Here is a 7,872-nt window from a genome sequence, read left to right as displayed (position 1 = left end):
AATAAATCGAAAAAGAAATTGTTTAAAAAAAGTAAATATGAGTGTGTTACTGAAAGAAATAAAATAAAATAGCTTTGATTCACTCTCTATTGAAGATTTGAGTATGCAATGTCTAACTGGTTTAAGCAGTTTGTCCAATCGATTATGAGAATTGGGGGATAATTTCTTAGTTCTACCGCTTGCTCACCCGAAACAATTATGATCAAACCTCGATTTATTTGATTTCTTTCCTTTATTCATTGAAGACAATAGCACTTTACAGCTACTTGGCTGGTTTATGAAGAGATCGAGCAATGAATTTCCTTCGTAAATGTGTTTTTTTTTATTGACTCACTGTTTTTATTTATAAATAATTAATATATATGAATAAAATAACTCATTCGTACCTTGTCAATAGCTGGCGTTGTCACTAATTGGTGTCAACGCCATCCAATTTGTGAAGAGTTCTTCATACAGTCCGTGTATGGCGAACTTGTCTAGAACAACTCAAAGAATTATCGCTTTCACGCTGCGGATCCGGATCCGGATTTAAGAAAGTAGTACACGTGGTAAATTGGCATTTCGTCTATTGCAAACTCGTCCATTCGTTCCGCGTTTTCTGCCTTCAAAGTCTCATGCTCTTTTGTCTAACAACCACTTGGTCAACTCACCACTTCGTCTAATACCCAGTTCGTCTATGACAATTTCATCTCATAAACAGTAAGTCTAATATCTATCTTATTTTCATTAACTTCGCCCAATAAACACTTATACCTTGGTCACATTTGCTCTACGGCGGCCGTACGGCGAGTCAAAAACAGCCGTTTTAACATTTATTGTTCTAACTTTATATAGGTGGTTTGCATTAGAATTAATAAAACGGCTGTTTTCGACTCGCCGTACGGCTGCCGTAGAGCAAATGTGACCAAGGTATTAGTCCAGTGTGACCAAATGGTGTATGGACTAATTGGCTATTGGATCAACTGATTATTAGACGAAATGCTGAGTGGGCGAAATGTCAATTAGACCATGTAAATAGTGGACGAACTGATGGTTGATCAATTGATAGTAGAAGAGTTGGTATTTGGACGAATTGGCATTTTACCAATCGAAAATAAACCCTAGTTCCAGTAGGCAATGGGTTAATCTCTGGAATTCACTCTGTCATTGTGCAGTTCTAAAACTAAAGAGATGAACATCACTGTGAAAACTCCCTATCATGAATAGCCTTTAGACAAGACTCTATGTCTGTTATGATGTTTATATCTGTCAAACGACTGAAAACAGACTAATCGTGAAAGCTGTATGAATGCGAGTTTTGTCGCTCTGATTTTTCTTGATCGCGCGTTCGCCCCACTGATCTGAATATAGAGATCAGTGGTTCACCCTGGGGAGCGTTTCATGAAAGGACTTGTCGGACGTTTTATCCGACAGTTACTATAGTAACAGTGCTTCTCAACCAATTAGAATCCAGGAAAGTTGTCAGATCTGACAACTTGTCGGACGAAAATATTGATGAAACGCCCCCCGGGTCTCGCCAACTGTCTTCATCGACTGCTAGTCTCCTCTCAGCCACCACTTGACGAGGAATTAAGCAAAGTTAGGTGGCTAGGCTCTGTCATAATAGTAATAATAATAATAATAATAATGATAATGATTATAACAATATCAACAACAATGATAATAATAATAATAATGAGTATTAGTAACTTCACAATCCAATGTCATAATCGATTATGAGAGCATGGATATTTGCAACTGTTGTGTTAGAAAGAGGCAGCACACACGCGATAGACTACATTATTCATTTTGCATGACTTTGGATTATATTGGTAGGCTGATAAAAATACTACTAATGATTATAATGATAATAACAATAATAATAATAATGATAAAAACAATGATGATGATAATAATAATAATAATAATAATAGTAATAGTAATAGTAATAATAATAATAATAATAATAAAAATGCTTAATACTCTGTGTATACATAGTGTATACAAGCGCTTTACATTCTAAGTAATGTTACCTTAGCCGTTGGATCCTAACATGCCCGCACACAATGTATGACTTTCTCCACTCCCTGGGTAGTGTTCCAACAAGAGTTCCAAGACTCATTAGAACAGTTCGGTATTACCTCATGTGCATTTTTGGTCAAATTACCTTTTCTTTTTTGTATATTATGATAGGCATATTTCAAAGCAAGATAGTATCTAAGCATGCCTTACATAGCAGGATGCAGACATTGTATAGACCAGGTGACTAGAATAGCACACCAATAAACACCCCATGAAAGTATTTGTTGCATTTTTACTTTTGATGCATTAACAAGTTGCTATAATAATGTAATTGGCCAAATGTGAAAAACCAGTCGCTAGACAGGGGACGGATTGTTGTTTTTGTGGATCTAATGAAAAAACAAAATTCAAAAGAATATATGAATAATCAAGACATCAAAGCTGGTGCTTATCTCATTAGATATTAAATCACCATGTCACTTTTAGTCCGAGTTAATGACCTTCATCTGATCATGCGCAGAATGGAACTCCGAATTGGCTTATTGCTCGGCATATAAATAGGTTTTACCGGGTACCCATTTAACACCTGGGATGAGAGTGGCAAAGTGTGGATTGACGTTTTGCCAAAGGACGCTCGGGCGTGGTGGGATTCGAACACACGACCCCTTATTTGAGAAGATAAGTCGGAACCGCTACAACCACGACGCTTCTATAAAATAATCTCCCAAGCTCAGATGCACGGTCTGCTTCGTGAGCTTTTAATAAATTTGTCGTTGTTATGCGCACAACGTGTCATTGCGCGACAGCGCCATCTGATCGGAAATGAAGACTTTACCTATCTATATAATCTGATTCATTACTTTAATAAAGTGAAAGCAATTATCTCTATCAATCTTCAATCGTTGTAAAACGGTCAATATTTTAACATGAAAATTGTGGTATTTTAATTATTTGAAACTATGAATATTCAGAATTAAAATGACCCCTTATTGAAATCCTATATACACCCCTATCTTCCACGTTAAAAAGAAAAGTCCATAATCGATTTATTTTTTCAAGATCGATTATAATGATTTCTAGATTAATTTGAAATTTACTTCAATATTGTTCATCACGGTATGCCAAAATCCAATATAAGATAACATCATCTCGTAAAGTAAGTTTACTATAAAGGCCACCGCACACCTTACGACTGTTCGCGATCCGATTTTTGAACAAATCGCATTTTGCTCATTTTCTGAAAATGTGAATGGAACATATCATTTTATTTGAGGTTAAAATTAATTGAAAGAATACTAATATAACCGTTTTGTAAGATTGCAAGCCTTTATTTTAGAGTACAGGCCAAAATCGTAGCCAATCGTACGACTGCTATGACGTCATTACGACTAGATATTAAATTTGCTTTTATTCTAAGAAGGATGATAGCATAGTCACAGATTTGAACATAGGTATTCGTACGATGATTTAGAACATTACACAGTAAGATATTTCAAGTCTCAATATTAGCATCAAATTCTACTACGCTTTATTCCAAACTTGAGTCGCAGACCAATCGTAAGGTGTGCGGTCGCCTTAATACTCACAATTCTATAGGCCACTGCACAACTTACGATTGGTCTACGACCCGATTTTGGAAATTTGATGCCAATATTCACTTGTGTTCAGATCTGTGACTATATTACCACTCTTTTTAGAAAAAAAAGGCGAATTAAAATAACTAATTGTATGAAGTTATAGAAATCGTCTACCATTTGCCGAAAAGAGGCTTGCAATTTTGAACCCCAAATAACATGATGCTTTTCATTCACATTTTCAGAAAACAAGGAAAAAGCGATTTGTTCCAAAAAGTGTATGCGGCGCCTTAAAACCATACGTCAACTTGGTATACGTGAACGCAGAAAACGAGATTGCTTTACGTTATTAAAGTTTACAGTATAACCATCGACATGCTGAATTGACTGCCTCAATAACTTAGAAGATACAGGAAGTTAAAACTAACATTTTAAACACAGCTATTGAGGTCAAAACCCATAATGCATTAATGGACTCAATAGAAATCAAGCAAGTTTGTCAAGTTTAATCCCATCTCATTTTCATTGGTCCTTATTGTGCTATTTGTGACTTTGGATTCTGGAACCTATTGATTTGGGGGACTGCAGCCCTTTTCAATCTCTTAATTATTGAGATGTGCTTAGTAGAGATTATCGAACTTAGCCTGTGTCTAAATTTTAATTTAAAGCCCACAGAGCACAGCCTGCCTTGCGGGCTCTTCACAAATTAATGTTGTTTTTTTTTCTTTCAATAATTTTATTCATCAAAATATCAACATATATACAATATTTACATACACTCAGTACATGTAATATTCATACCATGTATTCAGTAAAATACTACACTCCAAAACGCTTATAAATTACAGAAAACTTTAACTAAGAACATCAACAAAAGTAAACAGTCAAGTGTAAAACCACCACGGTAACAAGTTAGCACCTTTGTACAAAGCCTAATTCAACGAAAAGCCCCCCCCCCCCACACCGTTACTCTAAGCCATGCGATCTACTCCCTCCCTTTAAAATACCCGCTTATGAATTAAGGCTTGCACACTTGCCATTCTCTAAAATTTATTACTTTCCCTTTAAACCCAAAGCCCCGGCCAGGACTGCCAAGGATAATGGGCCATTCAGCCAATTATGTGACATTCTTGCAATTTCTGAGATGCCATAAAAACATATTGTGAGGTCATGATAACTCACACAAAGTATATTCTAACTTTACCCCCTTCTATTGAACATAATCTTGACCCTTTTACCCACAGCTTTTCAAACTGTCTCCTAGTTACTCTGCTAAAATCTATCTCTATTCTTACTCTTATCTCATTTTTTATTCTCAAAATTAACCCGTCATCTGTTATTCTTTCCTTCGAAAACAAAAACCCGCATCGCTTAGCCCAAATAGCATTTTTTACAACGGTAAAAACAAACCAGGTTCGAGGCCAAGTGACCACATTCAAATTTGAATTAGGGAATCCATAAACAAACAATGATTTAACTAATGCGTGATCAAAACCTAAATGACGATTTGCAAAATCGTCGACCCAGTCAAGAATTTTACTCAAAGACTTACATTCCCAGAACACATGAGATATTACAAATGTTGTTAAGCGAACAACATTTTACTCAGTAATGGAATAGCGCCATCTTACTTTAATACTATGACATTTATATATATATTTTTTTTATCTTGTACTTTTAAACTAGTGAAAATTATTAAATTCATCATTATACAATTATTTCTAAATGGTCGAAATTTAAACAGTTGAAATTACATAGAAAACTGAAAAAATAAAATTTATATTGAAAATTCCAATAATCTATTATTAAAATCCCATTCTTCTAGACAGTTGACCAATTAACTCTTATTCAATATCGATTATGATATTTCTAGAAATTGGCGTGAAGTCAAAATTTCGTATAGATTGACTGTATGATGTGGTAAAATCCAATGGGTGGGATAATTTGTGTGTTATCTTCACTCAACTGGATCATTTATAAGCACTTTAGGGGTAGTGTTTCATTTATATTTTTAATTCGACATTTCGCAGTGTTTTATTTAGTATTTATCATATTGATTTAAAAGAAAACAAACAAAACGTGCAGCTACTTTCAAGATATATGTGGCTAAAATAAATTAAAGGGATGCTCCGGGCTGAAAATATTTATATCTAAATAAAAAGAGTAAAATTCATAGAGCTAAATGCTGAACATTTTATCAAATATAATAACAAATAGACAAGTTAGTGAGTTTTAAAGTTTAGCAGAAAAAAATGTGAAAACAGTTATATGCATGTCGTCATGAATATGCATTAGATGGACTGATGATGTCTCATTGGTCACATCCACACTTTCCTTTTCTCGTATGATATTACATGATATCGCAATTGTTTAATATTTTGATACATGTGTGAATGATATTCATTTATTTATTTCTTCACTCTCTCGATGTGTTGATTGGAGAGTATTAAATACAGATTAGAATATTATTCAAAGGACAAGTCCACTCCAATAACAAGTTGATTTGAATTTTTAAAAATCTAACAAGCATAACGTTGAAAATTTCATCAAAATCGGATGTAAAATAAGAAAGTTATGGCATTTTATTTAAAGTTTCACTTACTTTCACAAAAGTTATATGCACATCCCGGTCGGTATGTAAATGATGAGACTGAAGACATCACTCACTCACTATTTCTTTTGTATTTTATTAAATGAAATATGAATTATTCTAAATTCTCCTCATTGTCCTGCGAGACAAAGTTTTAATCCTCTCTGAACATGTGACATTACCACTGTTATAACATTTTATGGATCAGCTCAGTTGGTCCATGATGTCAAATTGGTAAAAATGGAAATATTGTATAATTCAAACAATAAAAAAAAAAGAAATAGTGAGTGATGGACATCATCGACTCTCTCATTTGCATGCCACTCGGTTGTGCATATAACTGTTTTGTGAAAAATAAGCGAAAATTCAAAATGTCATAACTTCTCCGGTTAACTTTCTTATTTCACATCCGATTTTGATCAAATTTTCAGTGTTATGTTTGTATGATTTTACTCTATTTATTCAATTCAACATTTTTCCTGGGGTGGACTTGACCTTTAAGCTATTATCGAGTGCCTTGTAACACATCAATTGTTGTCTTTAAATTCGGTGTCAGCTTATTATCGGTAAACCATTTTTATGCTACCTATAGACCATCAACATTATCTCCCTTGTAATGGAATAAGTTGCAGCATTAAAAATCTGATGCACTTAATGAGTTGCTACTTCAATTAGTGTAACAAATTGTTCAAGTTTAAACCAAGCATGGAATGTAATTTGATTAATCAGGAATCGAATCCTCGTCATTTTTTGTTTCTTGCTTCTTTCCTGTCTTGACATCTGTTTAGTTTTTTTTTATATATCTTTATTTATCATTTGAAATTGTTGTTTTAGTTTTCGTCCTGTCTCGTCCAACTTATTATATGTTCGCTCTCTCTTTAACCATAATAGGTCCATGGTTTAACTCAGGTTTGTATTATCATGAACGCTACATGGACCCTGATTTGGTATGATATAGTATATATTTGTTAATTGTCACCTATTGAGTAGGCATAAACATGACAGAAAGCTTGACTCCATTAGTATTCCTCTTTCATGCTTTTTAAAACCTTTTTAAGTTACGATTTTGATTCCATTGAAGAAAAATATACTTTAATCAACTATGTATTGCAGGGCTTCATTTTTACAAGACATCATAAACACAGCCTCCCCCTCCCCGGTCTCAGCTCTTACCTGAAATCTGGATCATTTTCAGGTAATTTTCAAGTAATGAAAAAAAATCCAGGAAATTCTGGGAAATCAGAAAAATACAGTTAAACGCAGAAAATTTCAATATTCATGTTATAATTAAAGAATTTGTTAGAGTCATACGTAACTCAATATTTTCTGCTCGCGCTCCGCGCTCGCATTTGGTAATTTTCAGGTAACTTTCAAGTTCAGGTTCGCTCTGTTATCATGGTTATTGTCCGATTTTTGTATAAATAATAATATTAGAAAATTTCAGGAAACCTGACATTGAGTTTCGGGAAATTTGTCTGGAAGAACTGGCGTCACATCTCTGCCGGTAAAACCAGGCTGGTTATCTTTAGGACCTAGTGTTTCCACTCTTCCCGAAATTCGGGAAATTTCAGGACATTTTGACTTTTCCAGGAAAGGTTCGGGAACTGAAAAGATTCCAGGAAATTTCGGGAAATCCGAAAATTACAATTAAACAACAATTAAACGTTTAGCAACTATTAATATTCAGGTTATATTTAACTAATTTTT

Source organism: Lytechinus pictus, chromosome 6, assembly GCF_037042905.1.
Source record: "Lytechinus pictus isolate F3 Inbred chromosome 6, Lp3.0, whole genome shotgun sequence".
NCBI classification, from domain to species: Eukaryota; Metazoa; Echinodermata; class Echinoidea; order Temnopleuroida; family Toxopneustidae; genus Lytechinus; species Lytechinus pictus.
This window is presented reverse-complemented; position numbering follows the sequence as displayed.